Below are 21,017 nucleotides of genomic sequence, written 5' to 3' on the forward strand. Positions count from 1 at the left end.
AGTATTTATTGATGACATATTGAGAATGACTTAATGTTATGAACTTATAATGATTCATATTTCTTATATAGAAAAAAAAAACATTGCATTTTACTGGTAATTTTGGAAAAAAAAAATCATTATGATTTTATGGTAAAAAAGCCATTGCTTTTTGTTTTTTTATTTGGCTGATCCCAATTATAACTAAAATACAATTTCAAATCTTTAAAGCCTAAAATGCCATTATAAGGCAGATTTGTCCCGTGTATAGTGGGTATACCAAACACCAATCTTATTTCCAACATTTTTTATAAGGGCAAATATGTCCAAAACATTTTTTCTACATGTAAAACTAATATAAAAGCATCATGGGTACCAAATACCAATACTCATTCCAAAAATCAACAATAACATAAGGGAAAATATGTCCAAATTAACTCAAATATAAAAATCCATAAAAAAAATTGAGGGGTTGTACCTCCTGATATGGTCGCTTCTTGTTCTTCTTGAAGTTGTTCTGAGCAGAAAAATACTGAATATATGTAGAAACCAGAAAAAGAAAACTCACAATTTCGAGTGTACTCTGCAAATTCTGAGCAGCATCGTAAGCCAGGTTAAACAACAAGAACACCCAAATCAGAATATAAATTTATCTGTTATGAATAAGTGTTTGAGTTCCATTTTGATTCTCATCAACAATCGATGATTCTTCATCCGTGGCCATCTACTCACTCGACTAACGATTATCCTTAATATCTACAATATGAGACGCTGACTTTACAGAATCATAGATTTGGGGAATGTAGATTAGAATACTGTTGAAAGTGAATGTCGAAAACATCAAAATATACCTGGAATCATGGAGATTGGCAATGGAAACTCGAAGAACCCATAATGTGGTGTTTCAATTTCGTTGTCGACGCCTCTAAGAGAATCTGAGGTGTATTTAACGTCATGAATCGGCGCTATTGGGGGTGGTGGCGGCAGAAATTGGTGATGTTAGGGGTTATAGGTGGGGTGGCCAGAATCGACGGTGTTGGAGGTAAGGAGTGGCGGGTTGAAATTAGGGTAAGAGAACGGCGAGTTGAAATTAGGGTAAGATATTTTCAGAGGGAGAATTTGGGGGGGTGTATAGGGGGGAACGAAAATATTGAGAGGGAATTGAAAATTAGACAAAAAAAATGGGAGGGAACTGGAGATTAGCGACGGGTCTATCTATATTTTCGGAGTAGAATTTAGGTTTTAAGGAGCCATCTGATTTCCGTCGTTGATCCCTAGTAAATCCGTCGCTGATTAGCTACAGATATTTTCCCTCGCTGATTCCGTCGCTGATACCTTATTTTCTAGTAGTGATTCCTAACAAATGTTAAAAAATTTCAAGTTATAATTATACTCTTTGTTGCAGTTTAATGAAATTCGGTTATTGCAATATGGTAATAAAAAATTATTATAAGATGCATCCTTGATATATAAAATAACATCATCTAATAATATTACTAAGGGTAAAATGCAATAAAGTTACTAAATTAATCAAAAATTTTGATTTTGTGTAACGCCCCGATTCTCAGGTATTGTTTAAATAAGAATTTAATTGGTTTCAAGGCCTACTCGACGAGTTGGTTGCCCTACTCGTCGAGTAGCAGCGGGTTGGTTCGCGTATTTAGTGGCCTACTAGCCGAGTCCAAGAAGGGACTCGACGAGTAGGAGCTGGCAGATGAAACCCTAAATCCCGGGGTTTTGCACCCTATTTAAAGAAGCATAAGCCTCCTTTGGCCTCTTTGCAGTCCATTGAGAGTCCAGAAGAACCCTAACTCGAGTGTGTGTGTATTCTTTGGAAATTTAAGCTTGGAGGAAGATTCTTGGTGAATGAATCTCTTGGGAAGCAAGCTAGTTGAAGCAAGAGCTTGGGGGTTTCAAGTTCTTCATCAGAAAGGGCTCTCTTGAAGGTATTAAATCGTTTTTCCCTTGGCTCATTTTCTCCTAAACCCCTTTTGTGCACTAGTTTAGGAAAGGATTCTTGTGTCTAAGCCAAGATCTGAAGTTGTCACTTCAGATCTGGACTCCCCTCGGCTTCTAGATTCATAAAGCCATCAGCCTTGTCTAGTATGAGCCTTCTCTCAAGGATGTGACTTCATTGCAAGCTTAGTTGTGCCATTTTAGGGTCTTAAAGCCTTGCATGCACGTAAAGTTTGCAACTTTACGTGATAAGCATGCCTAAGGAAGTTGGATATACAATTTGGGGCATGGGCATGGCTTAGAAAGTGGCTGCATGGTTAAAGGGCTGAAGAGACTCGGCGAGTCATATGAAGATAGGCATTGAACTCGACGAGTTGGATAAACAACTCGGCGAGTCCGATGAAGATTGTCGTAGACTCGACGAGTGGATGAACAACTCGGCGAGTCGGTTGAGGTTTCCCCAATTTATGTATGCGTGTGCAACCATCGAGTTGCAAGAAGGAAAACTCGACGAGTGGATGAACAACTCGGCGAGTCGGTTGAGGTTTCCCCAATTTATGTATGCGTGTGCAACCGTCGAGTCGCAAGAAGGAAAACTCGACGAGTGGCCTTAGAGTTCCAATCGCGAGCCTTAGAACTCGACGAGTCGCTCCGGTGACTCGGCAAGTGGTCAGGTATTTCATGAAACTCGGCGAGTAGCTGAGGGTACTCGGCGAGTTAGGGTCAACATGGACTGTTGACCTTGACTGATGACTTTAACTTTGACCAAAGGCTGACTAGTTGACTGATGGGGTACCTTGAGAGGTTGAGAACTTACAGTATGGTTATACTATGGTAATAGGTGGTGGAGTTTGTGGCAGTGATCCGAGGGTTGAAGATTATCCACCGAGTCGACATCTGCAAGGTGAGTTATCCTAACTATATCAATAGGGTCTAAGGTGTAACGCCCGAGTTTCGGGGCTAAGCATTTTTAGACGATGTAATAGTCTAGGTCAACTATTGTAACTCTTTTGATGTAATAAAAATGAAATATTTGAGTATTTTGTGAATTTATGTGCTTATTATTTAATTATAAATGTATAATTAATAAAGAATAAAAATAAGCGTCAAAATTAAAATATGAGATAAGCCCGATATATTTACATAAAGTTGTAGTGGTCAAAACAAGGATTCCGGAGATATAAAGAACGCCGAAATCCGAGTTATAACGAAGAAGTTATGACCCGACGAAGTTTCACGACGGAACCGGCACGATATCGGGAAGCGTGAATAGTGAATTTATGATAAAGCGAGTTTTTAGCCGACACGACCTAAACGAGAATCGAAGAGCTCTTTAATTGTGGCGTAACAATAAAAAGACAGACGAAAACGGACGTCGGATGAAGAAGTTATGAATTTTTAACGGACCAATCCTGTCCCGGCCTGTTAAAAATATAACTTTTAAAATAAATTCAAAATTAGCCAACCGAGTCTAAACGAAAGTTGTAGATTACGTTCCCGCCTTCGCGTGGATATAAATAACGTCAAAAACGGAGCTCGTATGAGAGAGTTATGATTTTTCTAAGTCGGGAGGCCGATACGCGATATTGGGTGACGTGGAACCACCAGAAATTGGACATGTGGCACCACCAGAAATTGGACATGTGACACCACCAGAATTTGGACAAGTGGCACCACCAGAAGGCCACCACATGCCCCAACTCACTATAAATAGAAGTGTCGGGTTCTCTCATTTCTTACACCTTTCCTCTTCCACTTTCTCACTCTAAACTCTCTCTCTAAGCTCCCTTGAGCCCCCTAAAGTCTAGGTAAACCCCCTAGCACCCGAAGGAAGTCCCGAGGCTCCCAGAGTCCCGAGAAAAGAACCTTTCGGCTCGGAAACGCTGCCCGCAAGAAGCCCGGTTTTTAAGAAAAAAAAAACTCGTTGTAAGTAAGGTACGCCTACGCAATTTTTAATATAACTTTTAAATAATTATAGTAATATTATTAGGTCCTTAAAATAATTATTTGGGTTATTATTATGAGTTATATTGAGTGTTATTTAACGCTTATATAATAATAATAATAATAGCTAGACTATGAATTAGTCGCGGTTAACGTTAAAACTAAACTCTAGTGGTATTAATACTAGGTTTTGGTCAAGGAAAAAAATTGTTTTGAGATAACGAAGTGCTGTTCAAATACTGAGTCACCACCTAATCAAGTGAGTGCATAGTTACTTTCATCTTACACATAGATATGAAGTATTTTATATTAATTACGTGCTATGTGGGCATATTATATGAATACTTGCTGCCTATGCTGATGAAAGATTTTTATACATGTTTTAAATAATTTAAACTGTATATGTATTTTATATCTACAAAAATGTTGGGGTAAAACATGGGTAGATGTAATAAGACGATGTGTGATAAAATGATGAGAGGCCTCGATGTTGTTGTTATTGATTCTGTCATCTAGCGGAGTATGGATGACGACCACGGACTCTTCTAGACAGTCCAGTGGAACGCTAGCAGGCTCGCAACCTGTAGGTGTTTATGAACGATGTGTTCACCGGTGTACTCTATCCCCCTCACGGTTGCCTTTAGGACATTTATTGCTGAGGAAACCCCTTGGCAGTAGTGTCCATCCCGATATTGATCCTTAGTCTAGGTCCCTTATGATAGGTGTTTTAGGGACGTAATGTGAGGATAACGGGAACGGGTAATCGGGTTATTGTTGATTGATGAAATTAATAAACTTATTTATTGTGGGTTGAAAACCCTATGTGCTCACCAGGCTCCCAAGCCTGACCCACTCAGTTTCATGTATTACAGGTAGTGGCGCTCGAGCATAGATGTGATGTTTTGGATGAGGGATTACGGATATAGGCCTGTAAATACGAAATAATGTAGTAAGGCTTATATTGTACTGTTTATGCTTTTGATCTGTATCGAACATGACATCCCGAGTCTTTTAATGAAATACATTTCCTTGGAAATGCTTTTGATAAAGCTCTATCATATTTTATTTTGGGAACAAATTCCGCAACACTTTTATTTAAAATGTTACTCTGATTTTCAAACAAGCATAAACAAAAATCGGTCTTTTCTGGCCGTGAAAATGGGGATGTCACAGTTGGTATCAGAGCATTAGTTTAAGCGAACTAGGAATTTGTAGGATTTCTAGACTTAAACTTAGAATGCTAAGCAATGATTGTGAGGTGTGAGCACTAGCTTATTTTAGGAATTGTGCCTAAAATGCTTTTATGTGCTAAATGATTTATGCCTTATATGTTGTTATTTGTTCGGATCTATGGTCTGTTGCCGACCGGATCTGGAAACCTTATGTGTTTAGGATTCTAAACGTACGACTACGATATTAGAACTAACATGTAAACGTTTCGGAGAGATAAGGATGATTTAAACGTCTATCCTGAATAAAGATCTAAATTCACCTTATTCGGTGTATAGATCAAAATGGCAAGAACCCGCAGTGGAGCTGGAAACGCAAACGAAAACAGGAATCGACCACCTGTAATTGAGCAAATACCTGTTGTAGCTGCAGCACCTGAGCCAGTAACGATGGCTGGTGTACAATTGATGATTCAGGCGATGTTGGATAATCAGATGGAAGAAACTAGACGTCTGCTTCGACAAAATCGTGAAGAACTTTCAATCCAAGTTGAAGAGCCCGAAGTGAATGGAGGGCCATCGGAAGGTGGAAACTTCAGTGGTACCGTTGGTCAAGACAACCCACGAATTGTTAGACAAGGCAATCGTAATGGAGGAAATGATGGAAGAGGATGTAAATACAAGGATTTTATGGCGTCTAAGCCACCGTGTCTATCCGGAAGCCCGACGCCGGTGCAAATTATGGATTGGATCTCCGAAATAGAGACAATGTTTGAAAGTTGCGAATGCAGCAACAGGCAGAAGACCGCTCTTGCGATCCCGTTGTTGAAATCTGGCGTGTTGAGTTGGTGGAAGCTGTTAGCTGATTCTATGCCCAAGGGAGAAGCGAGTAAAATGTCTTGGGAAGATTTTGTGGAACAACTGAAACTGCAATACTGCTCAGAGCAGGACCTACTGGAAATCAATAACGAGTTTCAGAATTTGAAGAAGGGAAAGATGAGCGTTGCTGAATACGCTGCAAGTTTCACGGAGAAAATGAAGCTTATCCCATACCTAGTTCCAACAGAACTCTCAAAGGTCAATAAGTTTGCCCTTGGACTACCAGCGGACTATGGTCCAATGGTTAAGCAAGCAACCACGTTGAAAGCCGCCATCTGGGCTGCACGAAATGTTGAGACCTAGATCAGGGAGAAAGGTCTGGAAAGGTCAGAGGTTGGTGAGAAGAGGAAGTTTGACGGACCCTCGGGGTCCAGCAAAAAGGGTAAATTCTCAAAGTCTAGTTCGAAAGGAGGTGGAGGAGGCGAAGTGAAGTGGTGTGACAAGTGCAAGAAGAAGCACTCTGGAAAGTGCGACGGAGGGGTCACTTGTTTCAAATGTGGGAAGCCTGGGCACTATGCCAATGAATGCACATTCACTAAGAAGGTCTGTTATGAGTGCAACGAGGAGGGGCACATTTCGAGGGACTGCCCGAAGAAGAAGGAAGCAGGAAGACCCAACATTCCACCAAAGCCGAAGGCTAGAGCCTTCCAGATGACACTAGAAGCTGCTAAGGAAGAAGCTAATGTCGCTTCAGGTACCTTTCTCGTAAACAAATTGCATGCCCAAATTTTATTTGATTCTGGAGCCAACTACTCCTTTATTTCGCATGAATTTGGTAGAAAGCTAGCTTTGCCTGTCGATAGACTAGATAATGCCTTATTAGTCGAAGTTGCTAGTGGCAAGTTTGTACCTGTTAGCCATCGTATGAAAAATATCTTAATTGATTTGAACGGGAATAAGTTTCACGAGGAATTATTGCCTATCGAACTTAACGGTTTCGACATCGTGTTGGGAATGGATTGGCTTAGCACCAATGATGCGGAAATACTGTGCAAAAAGAAGAGCGTAAAAGTAAACCCGCCTGGGAAAGAGTCGTTTATGGTGTATGGGGACAAACACAGGGTAAATTCTGGAATCATTTCTCTAATGAAAGCCAAAAAATGTTTGACCAAGGGATGTACATCATATTTAGCATTCGTGATCGATGCTAAGAAGGAAAAGAAGGTGATATAGAGCATTCCTGTCGTGTGTGATTATCCGGAAGTATTTCCCGAAGATCTTCCCGGATTATCGCCTGATCGACAAGTAGAATTCCGTATTGACTTGTTACCAGGAACGACACCAATAGCAAAAGCACCTTACCGATTAGCACCGACGGAGATGAAGGAGCTGATGATGCAACTTCAGGAGTTATTGGACAAAGGTTTCATTAGACCTAGTTCATCACCCTGGGGAGCTCCGGTGTTATTCGTGAAAAAGAAAGATGGAAGTATGAGAATGTGTATTGATTACAGAGAGCTGAACAAGGCAACAAAAAAGAATAGATATCCGTTGCCAAGGATTGATGACCTGTTCGATCAACTGCAAGGTTCAAGTTATTTTTCAAAGATCGACCTAAGGTCAGGATATCATCAGCTGAAGGTAAGAGAGCAAGATATAGAGAAGACTGCATTCAGAACACGATATGGACACTACGAGTTTTTGGTTATGTCGTTTGGACTAACCAATGCTCCAGCAGCATTCATGGATTTAATGAACAGGGTTTGTAAACCGTTTCTTGATAAATATGTGATAGTGTTCATAGATGACATTCTGATTTACTCAAAAAGCCAAGAAGAGCATGGTAGACACTTGCGGGAAGTGTTAGAAGTCTTGAAGAAGGAGAAGCTGTATGCTAAATTCTCCAAATGTGATTTTTGGATTCGAGAAGTCCAATTCTTGGGTCACGTGGTCAACCAAGAAGGGATAATGGTCGATCCAGCAAATATTGAAGCGGTAATGAAGTGGGAACAACCAAAAAGTCCCACGGAGATCCGAAGCTTTTTGGGATTAGCCGGATATTACCGAAGGTTTATCCAAGGATTTTCTTCAATCGCTAGTCCATTAACAGCGTCAACCCACAAAGGAGTTACCTATGCTTGGAGTGATAAGCATAAAGAAGCATTCGAGAAGCTAAAGAAGAAACTATGCGAGGCACCGATACTTTCTCTACCCAATGGAGTTGAAGACTTCGCTGTTTATAGCGATGCGTCTGGTGTTGGGTTGGGTTGTGTTTTGACCCAAAGAGAAAAGGTGATCGCATATGCGTCTCGACAGTTGAAGGAACATGAAAAGAACTACCCGACTCATGACTTGGAGTTGGCGGCGGTAGTTTTCGCTCTAAAAATATGGAGGCATTACCTCTATGGCACGAAGTGCAAACTTTTCACCGATCATAAGAGTCTCCAATATCTCTTTAATCAGAAAGAATTGAACATGAGGCAACGACGCTGGCTAGAATTACTCAAGGACTATGACTGTGAGATACTTTACCACCCCGGTAAAGCAAACATTGTCGTTGATGCTCTCAGTCGAAAAGTCAACCTTGAAAGAAAAAGGCCAAGAGCCTTGAGAATAGAAGTTGTCTCGACCATTGTGGAAAGTATCAGGGAAGCTCAAGAAGAAGCTTCAGAGAAGAGTGACCGAAAAGAAGAACGTTTGGGAAAAACATTAGTGTTCGGTACAAACAGTCAAGGACTAAAGGTATTCCAAGATCGGATTTGGGTACCTAAGACTGGAGGAATAAGAGATCTTCTGATGGAAGAAGCTCACAAGACCATGTACTCGATTCATCCCGGTAGCACTAAAATGTATAGGGACCTAAAACCCTACTACTGGTGGCCGACGATGAAGCTCGACGTTGTGAAATATGTGGCCGAGTGTGTAACTTGTGCAAGAGTTAAGGCACAACATCAGAAACCATATGGGAGTTTAGAACCCTTACCTGTACCCATGGGTAAATGGGAAGACATCACCATGGATTTTGTGACTAAACTACCCACGACGAAGAACGGTCACGACATGATTTGGGTGGTCGTGGATCGTTTCACAAAGAGTGCACACTTCATAGCTGCCAATGAAAGGTGGTCTATGGATAAGCTTGCAAATGCTTACATGAAGGAAATTGTGAGACTTCACGGTGTTCCTCTAACAATTGTATCGGATCGTGATAGTCGTTTCATGTCAAGGTTTTGGAGAAGTCTACAAGAGGAATTGGGTACGAAGTTATGTCTGAGTATAGCTTACCATCCGCAGACTGATGGTCAGAGTGAAAGAACGATTCAAACGCTTGAAGATATGTTGAGAGCATGTACCCTCGAGTTCCAAGGTAACTGGGATGAGCACTTACCTTTGGTAGAATTTTCCTACAACAACAGTTTCCACTCGAGCATCAAGATGGCACCTTATCAAGCTTTGTACGGATAAAAGTGTCGTACGCCTTCTTGTTGGCTTGAGGCTGGAGAAAAGCAGTTTATGGGCCCCGAGATAATCCATGAGACTGCTGAGAAACTGAAGGTGATAAAGGAAAGGATGTTAGCAGCTCAGGATCGTCAGAAGAGCTATGCTGACAAGAAAAGACGACCGATGACCTTCGAAGTTGGGGATTCCGTTTTGCTTAAAGTCTCACCGTGGAAAGGACTTATACGATTCGGGAAACGAGGAAAGCTGAGTCCAAGGTTTATTGGACCGTTCAAAGTTCTTCAGAAGATTGGGAACCAAGCTTACAAGCTGGAATTGCCCGAAGAACTCGATGGTATTCATAACACTTTCCATGTATGTTATCTGAGGAAATTCACGGGAGAAGTTCCTGACATAATTCCGATCTCGGAGTTAAGAATGGATGAGAATAAGAGGCTAATCGAAGAGCCCGAGGCAATTGTTGACCGTAATATTAAGAAGTTACGACGCAAGATGGTCGACTTAGTGCTAGTCCGATGGAAACATTCGAATGGGCCGAATCTCACTTGGGAAACAGAGGATGACATGATGAGTCGCTATCCGCATCTGTTTGCTGACGCATGATTCCGGGACGGAATCATCCTAAGGGGGAGAGAATTGTAACGCCCGGGTTTCGGGGCTAAGCATTTTTAGACGATGTAATAGTCTAGGTCAACTATTGTAACTCTTTTGATGTAATAAAAATGAAATATTTGAGTATTTTGTGAATTTATGTGCTTATTATTTAATTATAAATGTATAATTAATAAAGAATAAAAATAAGCGTCAAAATTAAAATATGAGATAAGCCCGATATCTTTACATAAAGTTGTAGTGGTCAAAACAAGGATTCCGGAGATATAAAGAACGCCGAAATCCGAGTTATAACGAAGAAGTTATGACCCGACGAAGTTTCACGACGGAACCGGCACGATACCGGGAAGCGTGAATAGTGAATTTATGATAAAGCGAGTTTTTAGCCGACACGACCTAAACGAGAATCGAAGAGCTCTTTAATTGTGGCGTAACAATAAAAAGACAGACGAAAACGGACGTCGGATGAAGAAGTTATGAATTTTTAACGGACCAATCCTGTCCCGGCCTGTTAAAAATATAACTTTTAAAATAAATTCAAAATTAGCCAACGGAGTCTAAACGAAAGTTGTAGATTACGTTCCCGCCTTCGCGTGGATATAAATAACGTCAAAAACGGAGCTTGTATGAGAGAGTTATGATTTTTCTAAGTCGGGAGGCCGATACGCGATATTGGGTGACGTGGCACCACCAGAAATTGGACATGTGGCACCACCAGAAATTGGACATGTGACACCACCAGAATTTGGACAAGTGGCACCACCAGAAGGCCACCACATGCCCCAACTCACTATAAATAGAAGTGTCGGGTTCTCTCATTTCTTACACATTTCCTCTTCCACTTTCTCACTCTAAACTCTCTCTCTAAGCTCCCTTGAGCCCCCTAAAGTCTAGGTAAACCCCCTAGCACCCGAAGGAAGTCCCGAGGCTCCCGGAGTCCCGAGAAAAGAACCATTCGGCTCGGAAACGCTGCCCGCAAGAAGCCCGGTTTTTAAGAAAAAAAAACTCGTTGTAAGTAAGGTACGCCTACGCAATTTTTAATATAACTTTTAAATAATTATAGTAATATTATTAGGTCCTTAAAATAATTATTTGGGTTATTATTATGAGTTATATTGAGTGTTATTTAACGCTTATATAATAATAATAATAATAGCTAGACTATGAATTAGTCGCGGTTAACGTTAAAACTAAACTCTAGTGGTATTAATACTAGGTTTTGGTCAAGGAAAAAATTTGTTTTGAGATAACGAAGTGCTGTTCAAATACCGAGTCACCACCTAATCAAGTGAGTGCATAGTTACTTTCATCTTACACATAGATATGAAGTATTTTATATTAATTACGTGCTATGTGGGCATATTATATGAATACTTGCTGCCTATGCTGATGAAAGATTTTTATACATGTTTTAAATAATTTAAACTGTATATGTATTTTATATCTACAAAAATGTTGGGGTAAAACATGGGTAGATGTAATAAGACGATGTGTGATAAAATGATGAGAGGCCTCGATGTTGTTGTTATTGATTCTGTCATCTAGCGGAGTATGGATGACGACCACGGACTCTTCTAGACAGTCCAGTGGAATGCTAGCAGGCTCGCAACCTGTAGGTGTTTGTGAACGATGTGTTCACCGGTGTACTCCATCCCCCTCACGGTTGCCTTTAGGACATTTATTGCTGAGGAAACCCCTTGGCAGTAGTGTCCATCCCGATATTGATCCTTAGTCTAGGTCCCTTATGATAGGTGTTTTAGGGACGTAATGTGAGGATAACGGGAACGGGTAATCGGGTTATTGTTGATTGATGAAATTAATAAACTTATTTATTGTGGGTTGAAAACCCTATGTGCTCACCAGGCTCCCAAGCCTGACCCACTCAGTTTCATGTATTACAGGTAGTGGCGCTCGAGCATAGATGTGATGTTTTGGATGAGGGATTACGGATATAGGCCTGTAAATACGAAATAAATGAGAGGGTTTTCAACCCACAATATAGGGTTTTCAACCCACATATAGGGTTTTCAACCCACAATAATAATAAACATATTAAGTTCAACCCACAATATAGGGTTTTCAACCCACATGTTTTGGATGAGGGATTACGGATATAGGCCTGTAAATACGAAATAAATGTGATGTTTTGGTCAGGCTTGGGAGCCTGGTGAGCATATAGGGTTTTCAACCCACAATAATAATAAACATATTAAGTTCATCAATCAACAATAACCCTGATTACCCATTCCCGTTATCCTCACTTTACGTCCCTAAACACCTATCACAAGGGACCTAGCCTAAGGAATATCATCGGGATGGACACTACTGCTAAGGGGACTCCTCAGCCATACATGTCCTAAAGGCAACCATGAGGGGGATGGAGTACGCCAATGAACATATAATTCACCAACACCTACAAGTTGCGAACATGCTAGTGTTCCACTGGACTGTCTAGAAAGGTTCGTGGTCGTCATCTATACTCCGCTAGACGACTACAACAACAACAACAACAACAACATTGAGGCCTCTCACCATTTTAACACACATCAACTATTTCGTCTACCCATGTTTTACCCAACATATTTGTAGATAAAATACATATACAGTTTAAAACTTGTATAAAACATCTATTCAACAGTCACCTCAATTAAACAATTAATATAATTACACATAGCACGTATTTTATAGAAAATACTTCATATCTAGGTGTAAGATGAAAGTGACTACACACTCACATGATTTAATGATAATCGGGCAACACTTCGTTTCCTAAAACGGTCGTTTCTAATAAAATTGAGAGTTTTATTGAGAAACCGGGCTCTGCGAGGGTTGGGCTTCAAAACTGAAAAGATAAATTTCTCGGGCACTTCGGGACGTGTTTCGGGTGTTTGGTATAATACCGGGGCTTTGGGGGAAGTTGGAATGGAAGAAATATTGTTTAAGGGGTGAAAAATGACAATTTTCCAAATTACCACCGGGACGTCTCGCACCCTTCTATTTATAGGGGCGAGGCTTCTGATCCGAGGGCTGAGAAGTGACCAGGTGTCAGCAGATGCGAGGTTCAGGCACGTGCGAGGGTCTAGCTGGGTGCTTCTGATTGGACCGAGGTCTAGGGTCCGAGGGGTGGGACGTGGTGCACCTGCGAAGCTCGGACACGTCAAGAAGGGCACGCATCGGACCGCGGTTGGACCAGCGCTTCAGATGCGAGGGTTGCGACACGCCTCGGATGACTCAGCAATTTCGGACACGTGGCGCGCATGGAGCGAAGGTGACGTGGCCGAAGCATGACTATGCGAAATTCCTCGGTTTTAGCATTTTTTTTCTCGATTTTTGTGCTAAAACTTCTAAAATCCATAACTTTCGCATACGGGTTCCGTTTTTTACGTTCTTTATATGCACGCGTAGGTAAAATTACGCTCTACAAGTTTTGTTTAGACTTCGTCGGCTAATTTTGACTTTAATTTTAATATTATTATTTTTAACAGACCGGGACAGGAAATCCATTAAAAATTCATAACTTCTTCATCCGACGTCCGTTTTCGTCTGTCTTTTTACCGTTGTACTACTATTGACGAGATCTTGGATTCTCGTTTAGGTTGTGTCGACTAAAAATCACTCGATCTAAAATTCGAGTTTTTAGCTGTCTACTGCTAAGTTGAAACTTAGAAAAATCATAACTTCCTCATACGAAGTCAGATTTGGGCGTTCTTTTTATGCATACTCTCGGTTTAACAAACACTACGACTTTCGTTTAGATCACTAAGGCTAAAAAGTAGTTTATCAAAAACTCACTTTTTACGTCATTCGACACCGTGCCGGTTTTGTCGCGAAACTTTGACAGGTCATAACTTCTTCGTTATAACTCGGATTTCGGTATTCTTTATATATCCGGAACCCTTGCCACGACCACTACAACTTTCTTAATAGATATCGGCTTTATCTAATATTTATTTTCGACGTTCATTTTTATTCTTAATTAATTAAACCCTAATAATTAAGCATAAAACACATAATTCACATAATATTCATATAATTCCTTTTCATTTCTTCAAAATGAGTTAAAAGGTTAACCTAGACTATTACGTCAATATTAATGCCTAACCTAGAAACACGGGCGTTACAATTCTCTCCCCCTTAGGATGATTTCGTCCCCGGAATCACACATCAACAAACAAATGTGGGTAGCGACTCATCATGTCAGTCTCCGTTTCCCAGGTGAGATTTGGCCCATTCGTATGTTTCCAATGCACAAGCACTAAATCGACCATCTTGCGTCGCAACTTCTTAGTCTTACGGTCAATGATTGCCTCAGGTTCTTCAGTTAACCTCTTGTTTTCATCCAACCTTAATTCAGAAATGGGAATTATGTCGGGCACATCTCCCGTGAACTTTCTCAAATAACACACATGAAAGGTATTATGAATACCCTCTAGTTCTTCTGGTAATTCTAGCTTGTAAGCTTGGTTCCCAATCCTCTGAAGAACTTTAAACGGTCCAATAAACCTTGGACTCAATTTTCCCCTCTTACCAAATCTTATAAGTCCCTTCCACGGCGAGAGTTTAAGTAAAACCGAATCTCCAACTTCAAATGATATCGGTTGTCTTTTCTTGTCAGCATAGCTCTTTTGACGATCTTGAGCAGCTAACATCCTTTCCCTAATCACTTTCAACTTTTCAGCAGTCTGATGGACTATTTCAGGTCCCATAAACTGCTTTTCCCCAGCTTCCAGCCAACATGACGGTATTCGACACTTTTCTCCATACAAAGCGTGATAAGGTGCCATCTTGATGCTCAAGTGGAAACTGTTATTATAGGAAAATTCTACTAGAGGTAAGTGTTCATCCCAGTTACCTTGGAATTCCAGGGTACATGCTCTCAGCATATCCTCCAACGTTTGAATTGTTCGTTCGCTCTGACCATCGGTTTGCGGATGGTAAGTTGTACTCAAACACAACTTGGTACCCAATTCCTCTTGTAGACTCTTTCAAAACCTTGAGGTAAAACGGCTGTCACGATCTAATACAATCGTTAACGGAACACCGTGAAGCCTCACAATTTCCTTCACGTAAGAATTCGCAATTTTATCCATAGACCATTTCTCGTTGGCTGCTATGAAATGCGCACTCTTAGTGAAGCGATCAACGACCACCCAAATCATGTCGAGACCGTTCCTTGTTTTGGGTAGTTTAGTCACAAAATCCATGGTGATGTCTTCCCATTTACCCATGGGTACTGGTAAAGGTTCTAAACTCCCATACGGTTTCTGATGTTGCGCCTTAACCCTAGCACATGTTACACACTCGGCCACATACTTAGCAACATCGAGCTTCATCGTCGGCCACCAGTAATAGGGTTTTAGATCCCTATACATTTTTGTACTGCCGGGATGAATTGAGTACATGGTCTTGTGAGCTTCTTCCATCAGAAGATCTCTTACTCCTCCCGTCTTAGGTACCCAAATCCTATCTTTGAATACCTTCAGTCCTTGACCGTTTGTATCAAACACTAACGTTTTGCCCAAACGTTCTTCCTTTCGGTCATTTTTCTCTAAAGCTTCCTCTTGAGCTTTCTTTATACTCTCCACAATTGTCGAGACAACTTCAATTATCAACACTCTTGGCCTTTTCTTTTCAAGATTTACCTTTCGACTGAGAGCATCAGCAACAACATTTGCTTTACCAGGGTGGTAAAGTATCTCACAGTCGTAGTCCTTGAGTAACTCTAGCCAGCGCCTTTGTCTCATGTTCAATTCCTTCTGATTAAAGAGATATTGAAGACTCTTATGATCAGTGAAAAGTTTGCATTTAGTACCATAAAGATAGTGCCTCCATATCTTTAAGGTGAATACTACTGCTGCCAACTCCAGATCATGAGTGGGGTAGTTCTTTTCATGCTCTTTCAATTGCCTCGATCCATACGCTATCACTTTATCCCTTTGGGTCAGAACACAACCTAACTCAACTCCAGAGGCATCACTATAAACTGCGAAGTCATCAACTCCTTCAGGTAACGAAAGAATCGGTGCTTCACACAATTTCTTCTTTAACTTCTCAAAAGCTTCCTTATGCTTCTCATTCCAAGTATAAGTAGCTCCTTTGTGGGTCAAAGCTGTTAATGGAGTAGCGATCGAAGAAAAGCCTTGGATAAATCTTCGATAATATCCAGCTAATCCTAAAAAGCTTTGGATCTCCGTAGGACTTTTTGGTTGTTCCCACTTCATCACAGCTTCAATATTTGCTGGGTCAACCATTATTCCTTCTTGGTTAACCACATGACCTAAAAATTGGACTTCTTGAATCCAAAATTCACATTTGGAGAACTTTGCATACAACTTCTCCTTTTTCAGAACTTCTAGCACTTCACGCAGATGCTTGTCATGCTCCTGCTTGCTTTTTGAATAAATCAAGATATCATCTATTAACACTATCACGGATTTATCAAGGTATGGTTTACAAACCCTGTTCATCAAATCCATGAAAGCCGCTGGTGCATTGGTTAGTCCGAATGACATAACCAAAAACTCATAGTGTCCATATCTTGTTCCGAACGCAGTCTTTTCGATATCCTGCTCTCTTACCTTTAGTTGATGATATCCTGACCTAAGACCGATCTTCGAAAAATAGCTCGAACCTTGCAACTGATCGAACAGGTCATCAATCCTCGGCAACGGGTACTTGTTCTTTATTGTTGCTTTATTCAACTATCTGTAATCGATGCACATTCTCATGCTCCCGTCCTTTTTCTTTACAAATAACACCGGGGCTCACCAGGGTGATGAACTAGGTCGAATAAAACCTTTGTCCAATAACTCCTGAAGCTGTGTCATAAGTTCTTTCATCTCTGTTGGTGCTAATCGATACGGTGCTTTTGCTATTGGCGTCGTTCCTGGTAACAAGTTGATACGGAATTCTACTTGTCGATCAGGGGGCAATCCGGGAAGATCTTCGGGAAAGACTTCCGGATAGTCACACACCACCAGAATATTCTGCACCTCCTTCTTTTCCTTCTTAGCATTGATCATGAATGCTAGATATGATGTACATCCCTTGGCCAAACACTTTCTGGCTTTCATTAGGGAAATGATTCCAGAGTTTACTCTGCGTTTGTCTCCATACACCATAAACGACTCTTTCCCTGGCGGTTTTACTTTTACTATCTTCTTCTTACACAATATTTTGGCATCATTGGCGCTAAGCCAATCCATTCCTAAAACTATGTCGAATCCATTTAACTCGATAGGTAATAATTCCTCGTGGAACTTATTCCCATTCAAGTCAATGAAGATGTTTTTCATACGATGACTAACAGGTACAAACTTGCCACTAGCAATCTCGACTAATAAAGCATTAACTAGTCTATCAACAGGCAAAGCTAGTTTTCTACAAAATTCATGCGAAATAAAGGAGTAATTGGCTCCATAATCAAACAAAATTTGGGCATGTAATTCGTTTACGAGAAAGGTACCTGAAGCGACATCGGCTTCTTCTTTCACAGCTTCAAGTGTCATCTGAAAGGCTCTCGCCTTCGGCTTTGGTGGAAGATTGGGCTTTGTTGCATCCTTCTTCTTCGGGCAATCCTTCAGAATATGCCCTTCTTCATTGCACCCAAAACAGACGTTCTTATTGAAGGTGCATTCATTGGCATAATGCCCAGGCTTTCCATATTTGTAACAAGTGACTTCCATGCTGCATTTCCCAGCATGTTTCTTCTTACACTTGTCACACCACTTGGCTTCGGCTCCTCCTCCGAATTTCCTCGAACCAGTCTTCGAGAATTTGTTCTTTTTATTGGAACCTGAAGTTCCTTCAAACTTTCTCTTTTCGCCAACTTCAACCTTGCTGGCGGCTCTCCCCTTAATCATATCTTCAACAGACTTGGCAGCCCAGACAGCTGCCTCCAAAGTAAGTGCCTAACGTACTGGCACCGCGTACTCCCATGGAAGTCCCTTTGCGTATCTGTCAATTTTTGTCAGCTCATCTGGGACAATACGCAAAGCAAACTCCATTTTGTCCGTGAAGCTATTTGTGTATTCATCAACGGTCATACTTCCCTTCTTCAACGTCAAAAATTGGTTTTCTAGCTCTAGCACATTTTGGGCCGAGCAGTACTTGCGCTTGAAGTGCACCAAGAACTCTGTTCAAGTCAGTGGCAGTGGCTCGTTAGGGCTTAGGGTTTTCCCCAGAGTGTTCCACCAACGAGCAGCACTTCCTCTGAACTGACGCACTACAAATGTGGTTTGTAACTTGCCTTGGCAACCACATGTCATGAAATCCAATTCCATTTCCGAGATCCAATCCATTACTCCGACGGGATCTTCTTTTCCAGTGAAGGTTGATGGCTTGCAAGTCATAAAGTCTTTATACTTGCACCCATTTCTCTTCACTCTATCCTCGTGGTTATTTCTCCCAACCACAAGCGGTTCACTATGACCAACAGATCTACTGTTGTTTCCTTCTTCAGACCGACTGTCATTTAATTCAGGTTGTTCAACAGGAATTGAGGGTTCACTCCTGTTGTTTAGCAACATTTGCCTTATTTCCTCCCTTTGTTCAGCCATCAATGTCTGAATCATGGCTTGTACTCCAGCCATGGTGATGGGTTATGGTGCAGCTCCTACTATAGGCACCTGTTCCACCACTTGGGGTTGAGGTTGTTGGTTTCTGTTTGCATTTCCCGCTCCACTTCGGGTTCTTTCCATTATAATCTATATACCGAATAAGGTGAATTTAGATCTTTATCCACGATAGATATTCAATTCCCTTATCACTCCGAAACATTTACATGTTAGTTCTAATATCGTAATCGTACGCTTAGAATCCTACACACATAAGGTTTCCAGATCCGGTCGGCAACAGACCATAGATCCGAACAAATAATGGCATATGTGGCAAACATATAGCATTTAGCACATAAAAGCATTTTTGGCATCTTTCCTAAAATAAACTAGTGCTCGTGTCTAAAATATACTAGACACTCATCTCACAATCATCACTTAGTATTCTAAGTTTTAGTCTAGAAATCCTACAAATTCCTAGTTCGCTTAAACTAATGCTCTGATACCAAATGTGACATCCCCTAATTTTTCGGCCAGAAAAGACCGATTTAATTTATGCTTTTAAAATAAAGTCAGAGAAATCCTTTTAAAAGATGTTGCAGAATTGGTCCCCAAAACAAAACATGATAAAAGTTTATCAAAACCTTTCTTTAAGAAAGTATATATTTTCCTTTTATATCAAAACCTCGGGATGTCATGTTCTGATATAGATCAAAAGCATAAACAAGACATTATAAGCCTTACAATAGTTATTTACAACTACTGGCTTATAATTCAAAAATCTCTCATCATCATCCGACTTGTTGGAACAGTGTCCAAGGTCATTAACTATTGCTAATATTTCTAATAATAGCAGGGTCCTTTTGGGTTGCCCTCAAGACCCAAATTGAGTAGAATAAATAAAGGAGAAATTGGTTTATTAATTATTATGGTTAATAATTAATTAGAAACTAATTGGAAATATATTTTGGGAATTAATTAACAGTTTAATTAATTAAAGGGTTGAATGTTCATTAATCGATAGTTGGTTAATCAGGAATGTTCCAGAACCTTATGGAATTAGGGTTGGATGAAAATCACTCCATCCCACATGGGAAAGGAGTGAAATTTCGTGGTTATGCTCCCATCCTACATGGGAAGGAGTACTAAACCTAAGGAGGCATCCAAGGCTATAAATAGGGCCTTAGGGATTTCATTTCTCCTTGCACCTTGGCTTGAAGTTTCGCCATCCCTTCTTCCTCCCCCTCTTAGGGACGATTTCTAACCCCTTTGGGTTTGTGAAATTGACCCTTCTCCTAGTTATTTTTATTCCACTCTTTGGTGTCATTGGGTGTGATACCATTAGAGGGATTCTGGTTTGGATCCTTTCATCCAAGCAACTTCATGGAGGTTCAAGATCTCAAGCATGGAGATCAAGGGCTACATAAGAGGTATGTTTTCTTACTTATATTTTAGTTTTCTAGGGTTGATGTAATTAGCATGAAGCCATAGATCCATAGGTTGCATGTACACTTAGGTATATCGTTGTTTCGATTTTTCCGCTACCTAGTTTTAGAGTGTATTTGATGCGTAGAAAACCCAACAGTGGTATCAGAGCCATTGGTTCATGGTTATGTTCACCCTAGATCCATGTTTTCTGTAAAACTTTGTTTGAAATTGAATGGTAGAAGGATTATTGAAAAATTCGTAATTGATAATACCTTAGTCGCAGCTCACGACGTGAGAGCTTAGAGCTCACGACGTGAGCTCAGCAGAATTAGGGTTTTCAGATTTTTTCCATTTTTCAAATATGAAGCTTTATCAAATATGGATAATTACCAAATTTTAAAATGTTTTAAATCTGGAAATTGATAAATATTATTTAAATGTTTTATTTGAATTTGAATATTTATTAATAGATAAATATTGTTTAAATATGTTTATTTGAATTTGAATATTTATGTGTTTATTTGAATTTGAATATTTATTAATAGATAAATATTGTTTAAATATGTTTATTTGAATTTGAATATTTATGTGTTTATTTGAATTTGAATATTTATCTATTATTTAAATAGTGAATTTAAATATTTAATATTATTTATAAATTTGAATATTACCCCTTCTGATTTATTAATTGTTACATTGCGTCCTCGCAATTAATTAGAATTAATAATAGACAACTAAATTTGAAGAAGTTTAAATTTACCCCTTATATTTATATATATTAGAATTATGTCTATTATATGTATAAGAAAGTTACAACATGCGCCCTCGCGTGTTTAAATATTGACATTGTCAGTCTTACATCGACTAGGCTCACCTGTTCTAATGTAGGGGTTTAAGGAGGTCTCTTTGATTCCTAATGAGGTCGGTTTTTAATATGCTTCGCGCTTACCACCCTCACCGCCCAATTGCATTTTGTGAATGGAGTTACCGAAAGGGTTTGATAGTGATAATGGTCAATCTAAAAGTATTTTAAATACAAGTATAAAACAAAATCCCGTTTTATTAATAGAATGTGAGTTTATATTATCCATGAAAA

Source organism: Lactuca virosa, chromosome 9, assembly GCF_052849685.1.
Source record: "Lactuca virosa cultivar CGN04683 chromosome 9, Lactuca_virosa_CGN04683_v6, whole genome shotgun sequence".
Classification (NCBI taxonomy): Eukaryota; Viridiplantae; Streptophyta; class Magnoliopsida; order Asterales; family Asteraceae; genus Lactuca; species Lactuca virosa.